The 22,024-nt window shown below is 36.9% G+C and overlaps 1 protein-coding gene across 3 annotated transcripts in view; it reads right to left on the bottom strand.

Moving 5' to 3' along the window:
• nr1h3 (nuclear receptor subfamily 1, group H, member 3) overlaps positions 1–22,024 on the bottom strand; it is a 53,011-nt gene that overhangs the window by 24,887 nt on the left and 6,100 nt on the right. The window contains exons 1-3 of one of the 3 annotated variants that reach the window (XM_061974842.2): positions 20,060–20,210; positions 16,620–16,769; positions 7,861–8,051 (exon numbers count right to left, since the gene is read on the bottom strand). The gene's annotated coding sequence lies outside the window, so the exon portion shown is untranslated. Of the gene's footprint in view, positions 1–7,860; positions 8,052–16,619; positions 16,770–20,059; positions 20,219–22,024 lie in introns of those variants that run through there. The other 2 variants (XM_072914784.1, XM_061974843.2) reach the window with 2 other exon arrangements.

Below are 22,024 nucleotides of genomic sequence, written 5' to 3'. Positions count from 1 at the left end.
TGTATTTCCAAAAACTAACACATTAAATACTGGTAGGTCCTGTTCTTGAAAGTTCTGGTAATTAGTTTGTCATGCAATACATTTAAATTGCCTTAACGTGTTACTTTTACACTTCTCTTAAACAGTGGACATTTCCGGAGAAAATTCACGTCTTAAAGTAACAATCAGAGGGCGCATACAATTCCAACACAACTGGTTGGATGCAAAGGCATATAAAACTTGAGGTAAATGTACAGTACTTGTGGAGGGCTGCAATAACTAATTTGATTAGAAATAAAGTTTCAATGTATGTTTTGTTGCTGTAATTAACTGTTTAATGAGTGTAACTAATAAAAATGTATAAAATTGGGACACACAGAGTGCTTGCTTGGTATGTTAAGTAAGCGGACATAGTTTCAACAAAGTCGCTGCAATCGAGCTGTTGTGTGGTGGCAAATATTTTATTATTGCACATATGTAAAAGTGAAATTTTATTCATGATGATGTGAATTTACTAAGGAAAAAAAATACAATGAAAGTTATGGCAAGTAGAAAAATCGTTAATTTCAAATATTTTCCTTAAAGAGGAACTGCACTTTTTGGGGGGGAATTTTGCCTATCGTTCACAATAGGCACAATATTTTATGAGAGGGGTATGTTTAAAAATAATTGTAAAAATGCTTGGACGATGCGGCTAAAGGGAGTCGTTGTAGCCTTTAAAGTCCTCTAAAACAAATTCAAAACCCTACATCAATGTTTTATATACACACTGCAAGTCTATATATAATGTAGTAACAGACACGTTCATAACAATATATATGTTCAAAGGTCATTTTTATCATTGCCGGAACCAATTCCTCGGCGCATTTATTTCCATTTCCATAACAGTGCACTTCCGACTTCTGGCAACAACTATCTATGCTACTTCTGGAAACAAAGACGTGTGGGTCTTATAATGACTATTTTTGGAAAAATGAGGATTCACAACCTTATATTTTTGAATCTGAATATATAGAGGATGAACTACTGCTTATAGAAGCTAGAACGAAAGAGGAGTGAGACGTTGGAGCAGACGGAAGCCGAGAGAGTGAGGTGAAAGTGACTTGAAGCTGCAAAATGTGGAATTTGAAGCCAAGCTATTTTGACATAAATGGAGTGCTTACCCAAATAAACTAGAAAAAATATCCCTGGCCAGCTGGCCCAAATAGACAACTGTCCATCAAGTGTGTCACACTTTATAAGGATCATGTTACATGCAGCATGTCATGTGTGTATCATGACAGACAGCTAATGCTGTCTGGCTAGCTGTGTACAAACAAAACATGAAATGTGAGCTAATACTTTACAGATACTGTAACATGATTATTCGCGATTTTCAGTCAGTGCAGATTGGTGTCTTATCGCAATGTGTTGAGCATTACACATTCGTGTTGATGCAGTTCCTATCTTATCTCTTTCCGTAGATAGCTTTTACGGTTAATACCGTAGCACGCTGATGTGTTACTACGGTAGAGAGAGTTCCTCAGTGTTCACAATTACAGTAACAATGTCGCTACAGCTTGGTTATTGTACAGGCTACGGAACATAAATAAAGTATTGTTGATGGTTTTTGAATGCATTTTTAAAGTGATTTAGAGGTAACATTGATTGCTCCCATTAGCTGCATTGCTAGCCACCAAGAACGAGCCGATTTTTGGATGTTACAATGCAAAAAAATAAATAAATGATAACTTTTGTCTTCTTGTCTCTCATAATGATTGTGAGTGATAGGCAAAATTACTAAAAAAATAAGTGCAGTTCCCCTTTTAAAAGGGCACCTACGATCATTTGAATTTACAATTATAACACTTCGTTGTGGTCTAAATTAGTGTTTAACTATAGGGCCAGGGCAAATTTTTGGGCCGCCAAAAAATATCTATTTCTCAGCTGTGGTCCATATAGGCCGCAGCAGTACTCAGTTGTAATACACCGTTCCATCACCTGTGGCAGTAATGACAATATCAAACAAACAAATGAAGTCTGGCGCTAAAAAAGTTTCTTAAGCGCAGAAATTATGACTAAAGTGATGAAGCTGTATTTGCATTTGGACTTAAATTTTACTGACAGTTTATTTAAGGAACATATTTTTTTATTATTTATTCAGAATGTATTCATTTTAGCACTGCAGCATTGTACGTCAATGTATTTTTCATCAGTTTTTATGAGTCCCTTCTTTTGCAGTATATTTGATTAGTATTCATTTTTGTAATCAGCCTGACCTAAGCCTTGGTGTTGGTAATAATATTTGTGATCAACACATGGTTTCAATTCATTTGACAAGGTTTATTTTGTTTAACTATAAGTATGTTAGATATAATTATTGAATACGATTAAAATCAAGAGTAAGACTACTAATTCAGTGTCAATATTTGAGTGGGTCCCGAGCTCGACTGTACTGTGAAAAAGCTGCTTACTGTGGTAGAATCATTTAGTTAAGGCAGGAGTCTTCAACGTTCAAATGTCTGTGATTTGTATTTATTGGCTTCTTTCAAAAGTAGGGGAAAACACATCGGAAATCACATTTTTGGTGATACAATAAGATATTTTATTTTTGGACCGTATTGCCCAGCCTTAAGTGATTATTAATAGAATTTTCTAAACCATAACATGAATCGAGGGCATCTTTAACCCTGACTATAAGAAAAGGCACACAGAAAAGCAGAAATGAAACTTTGTCATGTGCATTCAGGAAATTCTAATCAGCAGACCCAGACATGATCTTTGCTGTTCCTATTTTGCTGTCTCCATCTATTTGTAAAATCTAAAGAATTGGTGAAACCTCAAGGGCTTAATTTTTTACTACGATCCAAATACCTTGCGCTAAACAGCGTGTAAAATTTATAAAATAGTGTGTACTATTAGTGGCCGTGTCGCTTGCAATTTACTAACACTGAGTATGCAATTGAAAAGTGGTGCAGACTGCTTTATTGAAATTAAGAATTTGCGTGTACTATACGGGGGGCATCACCACGGAGACACTCTCATTTACCGTATTTTTCGGACTATAAGTCGCAGTTTTTTTTCATAGTTTGGCTGGGCTCCAGTGCGACTTATATATGTTTATTTTCTTTTTTATTATGCATTTTCGGCAGGTGCGACTTATACTCCGGTGCGACTTATACTCCAAAAAATACGGTACTCCAGATTAATTTTATGATGCTCCTTCCTCCCTGCCATGTTTTGCTATGTATTTCCAATAAGCAGGCAACATCAACCACTTTTTATGGGCATTTTAGAAGCATTTGTGCAGTGCATTCAAAATGACACTGTTTTATTTATCTTTTTTTTTTTTTTTATTGCTGAAGGTTGCTCATTGGAGTGAATATTCATAAAATGAATATTTCATTAATACATATGTGAAAAAAAACTATCGTTATTCAAAAAAATGCAATAAACACCAAAAGGCATCAATTGAATTTGTTTTAATGAGCCCTTTGGGTGGTCTAGCAACTATAAAATAATAACGTGATATTGCTGAATTGACGATATGTCTAATATTTTTTTATTTCTGACTGTCCAAAATGTTGACACACACACATTGAACGGAGGATTGCCGTTAGTTCATCGTCTTGCTTTGCAGCGTGAGCATGGTTCCTGCAGCCGAGTGTGGAACTGTCAGTTTGCAAGTCCTTCTGACAGGTGCTAAATAAAACGCAAAATAGTGCTCGTAAAACGATGATGAGTGTTAATAAATCACATTGCGTGTGCTAAATAACTATATTTGCATCTTCTCCTCTCAGTATTGTGGGCGTTTTGATGATCAGTATATATTTTTCATATTGTTGAAGACAGAGACACACAATGGAATGCAGGCCTTATTTTGCTCTGCTATTCTGCCCCTTTGCACACGTTTAGTAGATCAGTTTGCACGTGCTATCAAGTTTGCACATGTTTTTAGTACACGCAAACCTTTATTAAATCAGTCCCAAAGAGTATTGAGACACAAAAATCTACCAAATGTGCACGGTTTAAGTTTACTATAAAAATTACTATGTAAATACATGTTAGTAATTTTTCCGGGTGCTGAATGTAAACCTACTAAATTAATGAATACAATAAAATCTTGCTTATAAAAAAATAAGTAGCAACAAATTATGACATTTGAACCTGATTATTATAATGTACATGCTGTCAAAAAGCACTTAAGCCGCTCAGCACTAGGGCTGCAGCTATCGGCTATTTTAGTAATCAAGTAATCAATCAGTTTTAGAATAACGAAGTGATCAGATGAAACACACCTTAGAGCCTCAAAGTGTATTTTACAGAGAATAGTTGAAATAAAAATGTTTCTGCTTGCCATTATGTTATTTTTTTTCTCTCTACCAAATGCACATTATTAACATTGACATTTTCACATACGGATGTTCACCACCACACAGATCACGGTGCCCACTAGAGCTGCGTAGTAATTGATTAATCTATCAATTTGTTTATGACTATATCTGTGGCTTATAGTCCGGTGCGGCTAATACAGTACAGGCCAAAATGTTAGACACACCTTCTCATTCCAATGCTTTTTCTTTCTTTTCATGACTATTTTACCTTGTAGATTGTCACTGAATGCATCAAAACTATGACACCTGTAAAGTGAAAACCCTTTCACGTGACTACCTCTTGAAGCTCATCAAGAGAATGCCAAGAGTGTGCAAAGCAGTAATTAGAGCAAAGGGTTGCTATTTTGAAGAAACTAGAATATAAAACATGTTTTCAGTGATTTCAGTGATTACTTTTTTTGTTAAGTACATAACTCCACATGTGTTCATTCATAGTTTTGATGCCTTCAGTGACAATCCACAATGTAAATAGTCATGAAAATAATGACAACCCATTGAATGAGAAGGTGTGCCCAAACTTTTGGCCAGTACTGTATATGAAAAAAATATATAGTTTTGTCTAAAATTTAGGGGGTGTGGCTTATATAACGGTGGGCTTGTAGTCCGGAAAATACAGTAGTCATCATACAATTATTCGACTAATGGTTATAATGGTCGATGACATGTCAACTATCAAAATAGGCATTAGTTGCAGCCCAAACACACATTATAATGCACTCGGTAGGCCGGAGTGTAAGGACAGAGCAGGAGAGAACACAAGGGATGCCAACTTAGTGAATTAGACGCTATATTTTGCGAGTAGTCTGCGAGCCTAGGTGTTTTTTCCGGAAAGCACAGGTGTCTCTGACATTAGGAAGAACGACAAAGAAAGGCAAGAGAGTATATTCATGTTTTTTACTCTATTTATACAAATAGGTCATGGCCAATTATGCACATGTGACTATTACGACATTACATCAACCACCCCACAACCTACCAACACTGGAAATTGGATTGAATACTGCTAACCATTCCTTTTCTAGTCCGCTCGTCTTTATTAGGGTCCTCGCTGAGCTGGAGGTTATCTCAGCTGATTTTGGGTGAGAGGTGGGATACACCCTGCTGGACTGGTAACCAGTCAATCATAGGACACATGTAGAAAACTATCCGCAATCACACCTATTACCAAACATGCACGTACCAGAGCGTACGTGCATGTTTTTGGACGGTGGGAGAAAAAGGGAGTTCACGGAGTAGAATTAATCAAATCCGGATCACATGGAGTGTCTGGAACTTTAAATACATTAACATTATTTGACTAGAAAAAAGCATACATTTGTATTTTTTTGCCAATCATTTGTTAAATAAGTAAAACAAGCGCGAGACTGCACATGAGAGCGATGCACCTATTGGTGATGTAGCTCACGCTGCCGGTGATGTGGCCTGTGTGACCAGCAGAGTGTCAAAAGAGAGAAAGAGAGAGACAGCGAGACGGTGAAGAAAAGGTTTTGCAGTAATTTTAGGTGAAAAAGACCAAAATGTTTGCACCGTCAAAAAGCTGGCATTTCACTATACGTTGTATTCACCTGCCGTCACGTGCAGCTCATTAATAAATATGCGAGGCTCGAAATGGTGGGTCAGCGAGTGCCTGTTGTCATAGCGTTCTGGGCGGCATTTTGCCTTTCTTGAAGAAAAATGGTTGTTTTAGGCTGTTGAATCTGTTCAAAACGCGAAAAGGATAAAAGTTTATTCGGAGGTCCTCAAGAGGTAGTAAAGAAGGGCAAAAGATGTCAGGATCTTATGAGAGACAACAGAAAAGGGGCACGCACTCCAGTCAAAGAAGGCCGAGTCGAAGAAAGTACAAGTTTGCAGTGATGACTTTGTTAAAGGTTTGTTTGATATACTTTTAACGTTTAGTATTTCCCATATACGTATCATCTTGATATTATTTGCAATTTATCTTTCTGAGTTCTTAAAACGCATTTTTGCTACGAGTGTTTTGTAAAGTCAACTTGGCGAGTCTAAATAAAAGAAAGCAAATGTGAGCAAAACCTAAAAGACTTAAGCTTTTACCAAAGGGAGCAATCATAAACTAAGCCTTCAGCACATACACAACGTTTAGATCTATAGTTATAATTTAATGCAGACAGGGAAAAACACGCGTACGCATAACAGCATAGCAACAATAAGGCGATAAACATGGTTGTAGGCGAAGTTAAATCATGAAATGTAACATTACCCGAGCAAAAACGATGCATGATTTATCCGGGAGAGTCTTGATACCAATTTCCTTGTCCTAGCCACACACAAAGAAGTTGTAGACATTCATGCTTTTCCAAGTTTTCCTCTGTTTTGTCGTGGAGAATGACATCTGGAGCACCAGATAGTTCCGCATGTCTGGGATGGGAACGCTACTGAGATCCTTGAGATCACTCGAAAAATCTTTTTTTGATAAAGTTTAGGAATAGATTTCAACACATAGTTTGTATTTGTTGCTCATATCTGCTCTTAGTGGTAAGATCTAAGCCCTTTGCGTACTCAGATAGTTTGCACTTTGTTTGCGGCACACTAGCCATTGTGGTTTGGTTGCCCACCACATCAATGATGCAATACATTACCATAAAACATCCTTTGTATGTAAGAGCAGCAAGCAAGCAGAAACATGGAAACAGTCTATTTTGGTAGCTAACCAAATCTTATATGTTTGACTTACATAACAAATGTTTTATTCAAACACATGTGAGGACATGTTAGCATCTAGCTTGTATTTTAAAACTAACAAGTTGTTCGTCCAAAAATCAAACAACTGTCTTCTGTACCTTCTTAAATGTGTATTGTGTCAAAGACATTGTCACTTATCATATTTTATGAGAGAGTAGTTTTGTTTATTTTGATTCTTTAAGACTTAAAAGATTAGTTATTGAATTAGTTATAGATTACCTGGTTTATGTGTGTCTGGCTACACTGTTTTGTTTTTATGTAAGTAATATAAATAGTAATGCTCGGGTGGTAAAAGTGTAAATTAAATGTGATGTTTTGCGCAAATAAATTCCTGTTTACAGCATATATTTTCCCTAAAAAAGGCATTAAGACTACAAAGTGCACTTTATTTAATAACTTGATTAACTGAACAAATTAATAGATAACTAAAATAATCGATAGCTGCAGCCCTAGTGTAGATGCTGTGATCTGTATGGCGAAGAGTGGACTGTTGTTTTTAATCTAATAATTTAAAATGTTTTCTAACACACACTTGGTTAAAGTACAATTTCAATGTTGATGATGTGCATTTATAAGAAAAAATAATGAAGGTTATGTTATGACAAGCAGAACATTTTTTTATTTCAACTATTTTCCCTTAAATACACGTTGAGGCTATAAAGTGTGTTTTGGCCGATTACTCGATTAACCGAACAAACTAATTGCTAGAATCCTAAAATATTTGATAGCTGCTACCCTAATAAACAGCATGACATCTTCTTAGATCAAGACCTGCGTTGTTCAAAAGTTACAACAGACTGACCCTTACCTCTAATGTTGATGCCTCACACACGCAAGTCCATTTCCTCAATCAATATCACTGTGCAAATGGGGGACTTGCTTAGCTGATGACTCTTGAGGATGCCAAAGGTTCTATGACTTATTGGTCTCAAGTCAATTGCCTTGATGTCTTGGGGAGAGTGAAAGTCAGTGAGAAGATGAGTCCCTTCTTAAAATGCTCTATGGGAGACAAGAGGGAAAACAGAGGGCGAGAGAAAGGGGAGGGAACACGAGGTTACTATTGGTCACCTGCATGGCTCTCTCGATCTCTCAGTCCCCAGCAGTGCTCCAGGCTTTTCCTGTTTAAGCAACCTACTTTACATAGCAAGCAACAAGCGACAAGCACAAATGTCCTACTGATTTGTTCTAACTTCAAGTCAAAATACTCACGTGCCTGGAGTTGCACAAAGCCGACAAAGTCAGACACAGATCATTTGGATACGCATTAAAGGCTGGATACGCAATAGATCTGTTAACCAATATGCTAGGTTTATTGGTCAAACTCGCTGTTTTTGCTTTTAAAACCTTTCTACTGCCTGTGACCTCATGTCATCCCCACCTGTTTCAGTTCAAGTCCAATGTCCGCCACATCTTATCGGTCAGTCACCTTTTGTTTTCATGGACTAATGTGAATGCCTCAAAAATTAGATGCTACATCTTATCTATCTTCATTAAATAAATTAATATAAATCCTAAAAAAAATATCTAACCAGGAGCAAACTGGCCGAGATGCTCTTCTGGGTTTTGTTTGAGGGTCAAGCAAAAACATGGCTACCGTTCAGATAGCTCAGTCAGCGCAGATTATAAAAGTTTAGACATGAATATGCTACAGATCGACCAATACGTTATTTTCAGGGCCAATTGATTGATTGCTTGAAGCTTTTATTAGTAGATTGCACAGTACAGTACATATTCCGTACAATTGACCACTAAATGGTAACACCCGAATAAGTTTTTCAACTTGTTTAAGTCGGGGTCCACGTAAATCAATTCATGGTAACGATACTGATTATTAGTAGTCAAGGAGGCCGATAACTGATATTTGGAGCCGATATTAATTTGCAGTAAAAATCATTTAAAACAAATGAATAGTACACAGTACAGGCCTAAATTTTGGACACACCTCCTCAATCAATGCATTTTTTTAATTTTCATGACTATTTACATTGTAGATTGTCAGTGAAGGCATCAAAACTATGAGTGAACACATGTGGAGTTATGTGACATGACATGAAAACTGATGTTTAAGTTTATATGTAGACTGCAGGGGTCCAAGAATGATCTTATTATACATATAACCAATCCTAGATGTAGTTCTGTTAGGTACCAGTCGTATATATGGAAACTGTGCCTTTTATAGAATGTGTAAACACATTTTTAAAGTACATATGTATACATTTTTTTATTGCTACTTTTATTTATTTATTAAATGCCTTTTACTAAACATGCACACGTGGGAAAAAAAAGGGGGACTTTGCTCAAGCAGGGCAAAAGGCTAGTGCTAAATCACTGCTCATTATTTTCTACTTTGCTAATTATTTTTTCTATACTAAATACTGGTATCATAAGCGTATATATTAATTCTGGTGATGTAGTTTTGTTGTAGTTGTAAAAAATATTGTTCTGTTGTAGTTGTAAAAAAAATAAAAAATAAAAAAGGTCGATAACAATTTAAAAAAAGGCAGATATCGATATACGTCAAAATGACAAATATTGGCCAGGCCGATAATCGGTCGATATATAGAATATTCAAACCAGATATTGTCATAATAACAATAATATAATAATAATAGCTGAATGCGATGGGAGTAGATCCATCAATCCATTTTCTACCGCTTCTCCCTTACGAGGTCACAGGAGATGCTGGAGCCTATCCCAGCAGCACACAAGCGGAAGGCGGGGTACACCCTGGATAAGTCGCCACCTCATCGCAGGGCCAACACAGATAGACGGACAACATTCACACTCACACACTCGGGCCAATTTTAGTGTTGCCAATCAACCTATCCCCAGGTACATGTCTTTGGAGGTGGGAGGAAGCCTGAGTACCCGAAGGGAACCCACGCAGTCACGGGGAGAACATGCAAACTCCACACAGAAAGATCACGAGCCCAGGATCGAACCCAAGACCTTCGTATTGTGAGGAATACATACTAACCCCTATTCCACTGTGCTGCCCATGGAGTAGATCCATACACTCTTAAAAAGAAATACTTCACAAGATTTAAAATATTCAATACCACCAAATTAAAGTAAGAAGGGGATTCATGCGGGCCCATTTGTCACTGTTCACCTGACACATGAAACGTGACGAATTTGGGGCGTGCACTATCCACTTTAATTGATAATCGATTTATTTAATGTAAATAAAGTAATGCAGACATTTCTAAAATTTGGCAGACTGCAGCAAAATATCTCCGTTTCAAGTAATCTCCTCAATGACTGGTCAAAAGGCACACACGTGACTACAGGGCGCCATGTTATGTACTAGTTTGAACCCGAAGCTAAGCGGCACTGCACTTCCTCATTACACATTTCTTTTGATTGAAGCGTGTTTGCCGTGTAAACACGGCTTGTTGTGCGCAAAAAATGCGGGAAGCAACTGCATATGTTTCCCGTAACCCAGAAAAGAGAAAAATATGGGAAATGAAGGTTCGCCGGAAAGGCTGGAGAGCCAATACCAGCATACATACACATGGGAACGTGCTATATCTCACTGTCAGTTACAATTAATACACTTTGCCTGTCAAAACTCTGCTTCAAAATAGCACCTTTTTTTGCATGTGTCACCAATAATAAATTAAACTAATATTTCAGTAAAAATCAGCATTAGTTCAGTAATCAAGTTAATATAATGATAATGAAATCAGGAAGCCATGACTCGCCACAGCAAAACCTATGAAAAATATTCAAAACAGCAAAAGTAAAAGCACAGGCATATATAAAAAATGGGTTGTACTTGTATAGCGCTTTTCTACCTTCAAGGTACTCAAAGCGCTTTGACACTACTTCCACATTTACCCATTCACACACACATTCACACACTGATGGAGGGAGCTGCCATGCAAGGCGCTAACCAGCACCCATCAGGAGCAAGGGTGAAGTGTCTTGCTCAGGACACAACGGACATGACGAGGTTGGTACTAGGTGGGGATTGAACCAGGGACCCTCTTGTCGCGCACGGCCATTCTTCCACTGCGCCACGCCGTCCCTCTATATAGTGCAAAGATAAACAATACATTGGAGGCAGATACCACAATTGACAAAATTCACACACAAGTCATAATTATCCATAATTGTTAGTCCAAAGCTAATGAGGATTTGGGCTAAATGAGGGTAATACGTTTATTTTTAGTCATTGTGTATTTTCTGACGCACATTTCGTCAGTGGGTGTGTTAGACAGCCGCTGGTCAGTAAACACGACATGAATATAGCGATGGAGTGCATCAAAAAATGGTCGCAAAATTTCCCTAAAAAGTATTATTTTTATACTAGTCTGACGAAATAAAAGTATGTTTTATTGTAAATTTATGAGCTGGAGTAAATTTACAAATATATTTAGACCCATTTTTTTGGTTTATTTCGTCGGGAAAAAAACGAGCGCCAGAACGACTCAATTGCATGCTTCCGGGCACAGCCACTCAGTGCCAAACATGGCGCCTCACGTTTAGTTGTTCATTCTCTTTCTATACACGACTATGGCTAAATTGCACCAAAGGTAGATCGGCTTATCACCCAGCATCAAAAACTTGGAGCTCATCCTCCGTATTTTCAGGTTAAAAAATATAAGGCGTTTATTTACAAGTTAGAATACATTGAAAATGATGGATGTCTCACATTGAGATTGGGAATGATAAAAAAGTGCAGTTCCCCTTTAGGTAGCCTCTAACATGCCACTGTTACTTATAAAAAAATAAAGGTAATTATATATTTTTTTATTTCAACTATTTTCACTAAGGAAGCATTGATGCTAGAAAGTGTGATTTATTTAATTACTCAATTATTCAAACAAATTAATAGATAGATTACTTCCATCCAGCCATCTTCTTCTGCTTATTCCGAGGTCTGGTCGCGGGGGCAGCAGCCTAAGCAGAGAAGCCCAGATTTCCCTCTCCCCAACCACTTTGTCCAGCTCCTCCCGGGGGTATCCCGAGGCGTTCCCAAGCCAGCTGGGAGACTTAGTCCTCTCAACGTGTTCTGGGTCTTCCCCGTGGCCTCCACGCCCTGAACACCTCCCCAGGGAGGCATTCGGGGGGGGGGGGGGCATCCTGACTAGATGACCGAACCACCTCATCTGGCTCCTCTCGATGTGGAGGAGCAGTGGCTTTAGTCTGAGCTCCTCTCAAATGACAGAGCTTCTTACCCTATCTGTAAGGAAGAGACCCGCCACCAGACAGAGGATACTCAATTCAGCCGCTTGTACCCGTGATCTTGACCTTTAGGTCATAACCCAAAGCTCATGACCACAGGTGAGGGCAGGAATGTATATCGACCAGTAAATCGAGAGCTTTGCCTTCCGGCTCAGTTCTTTTTTCACCACGATGGATCGATACAGTGTCTGCGTCACTGCAGACGATGCACCGGTCTGCCTGTCGATCTCACAATCCACTCTTCCCTCACTCGTGAACAAGACTTTGAGGTTCTTGAACTCCTCCACTTGGGGAAAGATCTCCTCCCCAACCCGATAGATTACTAAAATAAATTAGTAAACGTCAATAATCGATTTGTAAATAAATTAAAGACGCATCCATAATTGAATTTTCATCAAATTGTAGATCCTGAATCGTAATCTTAATCAAATCGTGAGGTGGCAAAATATTATCACGTTTAGTAAAGACATTATATTTTTTGAGTCCTTCAACTTTCAATTATTTTAGTTTTTAAAGGGTAACCGCACTTTTTTGGAATGTTGTCTATGGTTTACAATTAGGACACAACTTTTTTTTTCTTTTTTTTTTAGGATTTTAAAGATAAAAAATATGTTTGAAAGATGGGAGTCACTGCTGTAGCCTTCAAAGCCCTCTAGAACAACCCTCCATCAACATTGTATATACACACTGCAAGTATATATATATTGTAGTAACAGACACGCTCATAACAATATGTAATATGTTCAATATTCACAGTACCGGTATTTTGATCATTTTAATCAATGCCGGGAGACTGATTTCTTCAGCGCATTGATTTCTGTTTTCATAGCAACGCAACTCCGACTCCTGGCAACAAATGTGTGTTCCTACTTCCGGAAACAAAGGAGTGTGTGTTCTAATGTCAGAATCGATAAAAAACAACGAAGATGACTATTTTTGGACAAATGAGGATTTACAACGCTATATTTTTGAAGCTGAATATACTGAGGATAAACTGCTGGTTATAGAAGCCAGCACGAAAAAAGGGTGAAAAGTTTGAGCAGACGGAAGCCAAGAGAGCGAGGTGAAAGGGACGACGCTGTAAATGTGGAACTTGGAGCGGAGCAATTTCACATACGGTAAATGGAGTGCTTACTCAAATCCGAAAATACGTCCATGGTCAGCTGGACCAAACGCACAACTATCCATCGAGTGAGTAACAATTTAATATTGATGATCCACACAGCACGTCATGCATGTTATTAAAACTACAGTGCATACGCTATCTGGCTAGCTTTGTATAAGCAAAACACTAAATGTAGACTAATACTTTACAAATACTGTAATATGATTGTTAATGTTTTTTCAGTCACACAGATTGGTGTCCTATCGCAGTGTTGTACATTACAAACTCAAATGTGTAAATTAAGTATTGTTGACCGTTTTGGATACATTTTAAAGTGATTTAGAGGTAGAACATTTTCTCCCATTAGCTGCATTGCTAGCAACCAAGAAAGAGCTGATTTTTACAAGTTTGATTTACAAAAAAAGTGATGTTCTCGAGGTCAAATTCTAAAAAAGTGCAGTTCCCCTTTAAATGAAATATTATTATTGACATACTGAGAAGCTATGTGCACCAAATGACTCATTGCCACACTCATTCTAAAGCAGGGGTGTCAAACATACGACCCGTGAGCCGGATCAGGCCCGCGAACAAGCTTTATCCGGCCCGCGAGATGAGTTTACCAAGTATAAAAATAAGACAAATTTTTTTAATTAAAGAAATCGCTGTTCTAAATGTGTCCACGAGATGTCGCAATATCAATTATTTTTATCTTTGTAGATTATGCTACATATGTAAAAAAAAGATGTTAGTGCACCAGTAGAGGAAAATGAGCAAACTACATAAATAACATCCTGTAATTTGATTTCGATATTATTTTTGTATCTTGATAGATTGAAAATTAACACCAATGAGTTGATTGATGAACATTATCATATAATTTTTTCAGAAAGTATAAATAACGACAAATAAAGATAGAATACTATTAACCGCAACATGTAAATGTAAAAAAAAAACAACAACAACATTATGATTTGTACATTTTCAGAATGTGCTTGTTCTATTTTTAAACAAAGAAAACAATCTGAAGTTTATTTTTAAGTTATCGTGCCATTATTTTACCAGTCCGGCCCACTGGGAGTAGATTTTTCTCCATTTGGCCCCCGATCTAAAATGAGTTTGACACCCCTGTTCCAAAGCAAACTGACTTGCTGGAGAACATACAGTAAGTTAACAACCACTGTTTTACACAAATTGCTTGAATGACGGTTGTTTTGGGAAATGAGTAAAAGAACAGTTAGGATGACTGGGTGGATTTTTTTTGTTTCTTTCTTAAAGTGCACATGGGTGTCACACCCTTCCTCCACTGAAGCAAAAGTGGATGCCTGTATTCAGCAACATCTTGGTGGGAAAGCTAAGAGTCAGGCCTTTCAGGAGGGGCTTTCTGCAAAAAGAATCAAAAGTTCTCACAAATGAACCCATGGAAGAAGAAGTACATGAGTGCCCCACACCCTTTCACACACTCTCAGATGTTTTCACTTCTTCTGACCAGGGACATCTGCCCATGTTGGGAGGCAGCAGGGCAGTGAACATGTGAAACAATTTTTCTGGCATTTCACATGAACATAATTGAAATGACTGTAAACTGTTTTGATGTCTCATCGATTTCTTTGTAATGCATGAAAACACCAAAGCCAAATACTTCAGCTTTTATATTACGACATGAAAGCTAAGACTGTGGACATTTGATGCCCTGTTTTGTGTCGGTATTAAGTCACCATTTTAAAAACAGACCCGTTATGGAAAACAACACAGCAGAAGAAGATATACGGAAATCAAGCAGACAGCGAGGTGATTTTGCGATAGGGGTGCAACGATTTGTCAACATTGTCAACAAATATCAACAGTAAATTTTACTCTCTGTAAAGCACCAGGCAGCAAAACAGGTCCAGAGCATAATACTACCACCACCGTGCTTGACGGTAGGAAAGGTGTTCCTGGGATTAAAGGCCTCACCTTTTCTCCTCCAAACATATTGTGGCCAAAAAGCTAAATTTTTGTTTCATCTGACATCACATGGACAAATATAAGACCTTCTGGAAGAAAGTCCAAAAACAAAAATTTAGCTGTTTGGTCACAATACTCAGTAATATGTTTGGAGGAGAAAAAGTGAGGGCTTTAATCCCAGGAACCCCAATCCTACCGTCTACCGTCAAGCATGGTGGTGGTAGTATTATGCTCTGGACCTGTTTTGCTGCCAATGTAACTGGTGCTTTACAGAGAGTAAATGGGACAAAGAAAAAGGAGAATTACCTCCAAATTCTTCAGGACAAACTAAAATCATCAGCCCGGAGGTTGGGTTCTGGGCGCAGTCGGGTATTCCAACAGGACAATGACCCCAAACACACTTCAAAAGTGGTAAAGAAATGGCTAAATCAGGCTAGAATTAAGGTTTTAGAATGGCCTTCCCAAAGTCCTAACTCAAACGTGTGGACAATGCTGAAGAAACAAGTCCATGTCAGAAAACCAACAAATTTAGCTGAACTGCACCAATTTTGACAAGAGGAGCGGTCAAAAATTCAACCAGAAGCTTGTCAGAAGCTTGTGGATGGCTACCAAGAGCGCCTTATTGCAGTGAAACTTGCCAAAGGACATATAACCAAACATTAACAATGCTGTATGTATACTTTTGACCCAGCAGATTTGGTCACATTTTCAGTAGACCCATAATAAATTCATAAAAGAGCCAAACTTCATGAATGTTTTTTGTGACCAACAAGTATGTGCTCCAATCACTCTATCACAAAAAAATAAGAGTTGTAGAAATGATTGGAAACTCAAGACAGCCATGACATTATGTTCTTTACAAGTGTATGTAAACTTTTGACCACGACTGTACATAGTTACAGTACCAATACAAATGTATGAATTAATTAGTCATCTTTGTTGTTCATAAGCACATGCAGAAGAATATCTCAAGCTGAATTTTAAAGTCGATGGCTAAGATAGAGCCACTGAATATGTATATGCTTTATAATCCGATTAGTCGACTAATCGTTGGGCTAGTCGTTAGTTTTAGCCCTACTTTGCGATGAACTAAAGTATGTGCACGCATAGAGACCATCTGTCCTTGGTGTGGGGACTACATAAGTGTAAACATCAACAATATAGCCTTGGGACTGCCCTTTATATATAAGCCGCACCCACTAAATTTTAAGAAGAAGAAAAATATGTTTTCATATATTAGTCACACCGGACTATAAGCTGCAGATATATACATTGTAAAATTACTTATTTGGACAGAATTAAAAAAAAAAAAAAGTTTATTGACATACCTTGATTGTTTCCAAACGGTGCCTGTAAGACGGCAGTAAAACGGCTGAGCAAGCAAAACAGAAGTCGTCGTCATGGACCCACTAGCTACGGAAGCTAGCTCTCCAATTAGCTAATCAGACTCAATAACTCCACTTGGTGAATTTACAAAACTGGAACGATACAAACAGAACGCCATCGTAAGTTAAAATACTAAAACATACACTCGTAAACAAGTTAGCATATTAGCTAATGATAACAACGCTAGCTTAATTACATTATGATAGCGCATACAAATATGCAGGAAAACACTCCTACAGACATCACACATGGGACGATTCAGTAAGTATGAATAGTTTTAGTTATATTGTAAAACTTAAAAACATTGCTTAGGGTGATGAATTAGGAATCGATACGAGTTGAAACGCTATAGACGCCTAGAAAAGTGGTTCTCAACCTTTTTTCAGTGATGTATCCCCTGTGAGGTTTTTTTTAATTCAAGTACCCCCTAATCAGAGCAAAGCATTTTTGGTTGAAAAAAAGACATAAGTAAAATACAGCACTATGTCATCAGTTTCTGATTTATTAAATTGTATAACAGTGCAAAATATTGCTCATTTGTCGTGGTCTTTCTTGAACTATTTGGAAAAAAAAGATAAGTTTTTATTTATATTTATAAAGGATTTTTGAATTGTTGCTATTTTTAGAATATTCAAAAAAAAATCTCACGTACCCCTTGGCATACGGTCAAGTACCCCCATTTGAGAACCAGTGGCCTAGAAGACAAATTGGAACTTGTACTTTCAGTTGAAAGCACTAAACAGCAGTAATTACTGTAGACCAGGGGTGTCAAAACTCATTTTAGATTAGAGGCCACATGGAGAAAAATCACTCCCAAGTGGGCCAGACTGGTGAAATCACGGCACGATAACTTAACAATAAAGACAACTTCAGATTGTTTTCTTTGTTTAAAAATAGAACAAGCAGATTCTGAAAATGTACAGATCATAATGTTGTTGAGATTTTTTTTACACTTACATGTTGCGGTTAATAGTTTTCTATCTTTATTTGTCGTTATTTATACTTTCTGAATAAATTATGTGATAATGTTCATCAGTCAACTCATTGGTGTTAATTTTCAATCTATCAAGGTAAAAAAATGATACCAAAATCAAATTACAGGATTGTATTCATGTAGTTCGCTCATTTTCCTCGACTGGAGCACTGATTTATTTTGTTTTACATATGTAGAATAATCTACAAAGATACAAAGAATTGCTACTGCGACATCTAGTGGACACATTTAGAACAGCAGTTTCTTTCATTCAAAAATTTCGGTTCATTTTTATACTTTGCAAACACATCCCGCGAGCCGGATAAAACCTGTTTGCGGGCCCGGGCCGTATGTTTGACACACCTGCTGTAGACGTTCAACCCGCAGCAACAGCAGTGAGCAAAATCGTCCTCAAGATGGCGCCATAGCACAAACAATAACACATTTTCTGTATCTGTTGGAAACTGTTTGTTGAAATCAAAAACATTATTAGCAAAGAAAAATCCATAAATTAGCTGCACCGTTTCATAAGTTGGTGGGTTCTAAGCATAGGAAAAAAGTTGCGGCTTATTGTACGGAATTTACAGTAGGTCTTTGGCATTAGCGTTTTACTAAATAATGTCGCTATATTTTAGTTAGTATTAGAGATGTCCGATAATAATTTAAATGCTTTAAAATGTAATATCGGAAATTATCGGTATCGCTTTTTTTATTATCGATATCGTTTTTATATTTTTATTAAATCAACATACAAAACACAAGATACACTTACAATTAGTACACCAACCCAAAAAACCTCCTTCCCCCATTTACACTCATTCACACAAAAGGGTTGTTTCTTTCTATTATTAATATTCTGGTTCCTACATTATATATCAATATATAACAATACAGTCTGCAAGGGATACAGTCCGTAAGCCATGGGTCCCCAAACTTTTTGACTCGTGGGGCCGCATTGGGTTAAAAAAAAGTTGGCCGGGGGCCTGGATATATATATATATATATATATATATATATATATATATATATATATATATACATCCGAGCGCAATGATGTCACGTTATCGATGGGAAAATGCATTTTTAGACAATATGATTCGCCTGAGCGGCTAGGAGACACTGATAGTAACAAGTGGTAGAAAATGGATTAGAAAGGACAGATTTTTTTAAATAATTAAAAAAAAAAAAAAAATTAATAAAAAAAACTTTTTTTTTAACTTGGGACTTCCCGCGTGCAGGATATTGGACGCCGACGGGCCGGATCCGGCCCGCGGGCCGTAGTTTGGGGACCCCTGCTGTAAGCACACATGATTGTGCGTGCTGCTGGTCCACTAATAGTACTAACCTTTAACAGTTAATTTTACTCATTTTCATTAATTACTAGTTTCTATGTAACTGTTTTTATATTGTTTTACTTTCTTTTTTATTCAAGAAAATGTTTTTAATTTATTTATCTTATTTTATAAAAAAAAAATTCAAAGTACCTTATCTTCACCATACCTGGTTGTCCAAATTAGGCATAATAATGTGTTAATTCCACTACTGTATATATAGCGGTATCGGTTGATATCGGTATCGGTAATTAAGAGTTGGACAATATCGGATATCGGCAAAAAAAACATTATTGGACATCCCTAGTTAGTATGCATCTAAATGGAGTGTTGTCTGCATTTTTTTGGATGTTTCTTTATCAATGACTCACCATTATTTTTAGCTGCCTCTTGCTAGCAGTCTTTTTAGATTTAGAATGCATGAAAAAGATAAATAGTGTGTTCTTGTCTCACATACGGATTTTGAATGATGGGTACATTTTTTTTTAAGAACTGTAATTTTCCTTTAAGCTTCAATTTGATGTAGGAATAAACAAGGAACGCCACTGCATACAAGTCAATTCATTTGGATTAAAGCGAATATGTCATATATACTGTAGTAGCTTTGTTAATGACGTTGTTTCGCAACCGCCTTCAGCTAGGGCCCCATTAGAGTTAAAGCGAACATCCCCCAAACAGGTTATTCGTGTTTAGAGAGTTTGTAACAGTAGCAAAACAACTAACATTTTGGCCACATGTTGACTAATTAAATAGCCAAGTTAGAGAAGTTAAACAGCCTTGGAAATGATCGAAGCACAGCTGGGACGTTGGCGTCATTAATAAAGCATAAACACAATAGTGTATACAACTATTGTCAGCGTTTATTGCTCTAATGTTGTGGGGGTTTTTTGTCCAAAAAGGACACAATCGGAGCGAGATTAGCTGGACGTGACATCTAAACAAGGCCGATATCAGTGCGTAAACGATCCGCATTCGAACGAAACTGCCTTTTTAAAAACAAGTTCAACTTGGCTCGCTTCGTGCTCCGAACGCAACGACGAAGGACGCGTGTGGCAAAAGGTGAGGTGTGTGAACTTGCCTGGGAGTTTTGAGGGGTTTTGTCGGCCCTTTTATTGAGGTTATTCCGTGCGTTTGGTGTCTACTGACAGCGGCTTTGACAAGCGGAGCTAACTGGCTAGCATGCTAGCTAACCAACGGAGTTACGTCATATGATGCGGCGGTCCGTCGTCGACACCGGAAGCGAGGAAAATACAGGAAGTGAAGAAAAATACATGAATATTCATGGCGAAACAAGCGTCAAATGATCATATGGCTCTACATTAGGGGTGTGGGAAAAAAATCGATTCGAATTCAAATCGCCATTCTCACGTTGTACGATTCAGTATCGATTCTCATTTTTCAAAAATCGATTTAATTTTTTTTTTTTTTTTTTTAAATTATTCAATCCAACAAAACAATACACAGCAATACCATAACAATGCAATCCAGTTCCAAAACCAAACCAAACCAAACCAAGCAACACTCAAAACAGCAATAAACGGAGCAATTGAGAGGACACACAAACATGACACAGAACAATCCAAAAGTAGTGAAACAAAAATGAATATTATCAACAACAGTATCAATATTAGTAACAATTTCAACATAGCAGTGATTAAAAATCCCTCATTGACATTATCATTAGACATTTACAAAAAAAAACAAACAAAAAAAATTAACAATAGTGGCTTACACTTGCATCGCATCTCATAAGCTTGACAACACACTGTGTCCAATATTTTCCACAAAAATAAAATAAGTCATATTTTTTGTTCATTTAATAGTTAAAACAAATTTACATTATTGCAATCAGTTGATATAACATTGTCCTTTACAATTATAAAAGCTTTTTATAAAAATCTACTACTCTGCTTGCATGTCAGCAGACTGGGGTAGATCCTGCTGAAATCCTATGTATTGAATGAACAGAGAATTGTTTTGAATCGGAATAATATCGTTTTTGAATCGAGAATTGCGTTGAATCAAAAAAATTTATTTATATTCGAATCGTGACCCCAAGAATCGATATTGAATCGAATCGTGGCACACCCAAAGATTCGCAGCCCTACTGTACATGTGTCCTCTCATTATATTACAATTACGTGCCGAGTCCGGGATCGGGCCCGGGACCTTCGTGTTGTGGGGCACACGTACTGGCCCCACTGTCCAGCTGTGCCGCCAACAAAGAAAATGAATAGCAAAAATACACTTTAAATTATCATAGCACACTCAAATATTTATACATTCAGGAAAATAATCAATTATTCAATATAATAACATAACAATACAAATCAATTAAAAATAATAATATTAAAAACTTAAATAAAACTCCCAAAAAATGATAATTTAACATCCATCCATCCTTCGGGGTCGCATAATAATAAAACAAACTAAGACAAAAAACAATAGTAATATAAAACTACACTAAAATAAACAAAAAATTAAATATGAAATATAGTGACACAGACACACATAATAAAAACAATGAAACAATTTAAAATAGTGAGAAATCATATTCTAAAATAATTATAAAACAAATCATGTATAAAACAATTAGTGATATAAAACTATACTTAAATAACTTAAAAATATAAAATAGTCACATATACGTACCTAATATAAGACAAAATTATATAAACTAGGGCTATTAGGAGGAATAATAAATAATAATAATAATAATTATATTACAATTACAGTCCGTTTCGGGATAGTATCGCCTTGGCGTCATTAATAGCTCGTAGAGGGATTTTATTGGAGTGGAATTCACAGTTTGCCCCCAAGGCCTCCCTATGGCTTAAGGACCTCATGTTTTTCTTAGATTTAGAGAAAATTAAATATAATCTGAGGGGTACACCAAAACAATTTGACTTGACCTGGGGCTGCATAATTAGTTACATAGCTAAATTAAAGACACTATAGATGTGACACTCACTGTTGACAATGAACCTTTTCACTTACCTCGACTCTTTTTTCTTTGTTGTTGTTGTTTTTATTCAGTGACACT

This window comes from Nerophis lumbriciformis, linkage group LG15 (assembly GCF_033978685.3).
Source record: "Nerophis lumbriciformis linkage group LG15, RoL_Nlum_v2.1, whole genome shotgun sequence".
In the NCBI taxonomy this organism is placed as follows: domain Eukaryota; kingdom Metazoa; phylum Chordata; class Actinopteri; order Syngnathiformes; family Syngnathidae; genus Nerophis; species Nerophis lumbriciformis.
The sequence above is the reverse complement of the archived record's forward strand: the minus strand, read 5'-3'. Positions and strand labels throughout refer to the sequence as shown.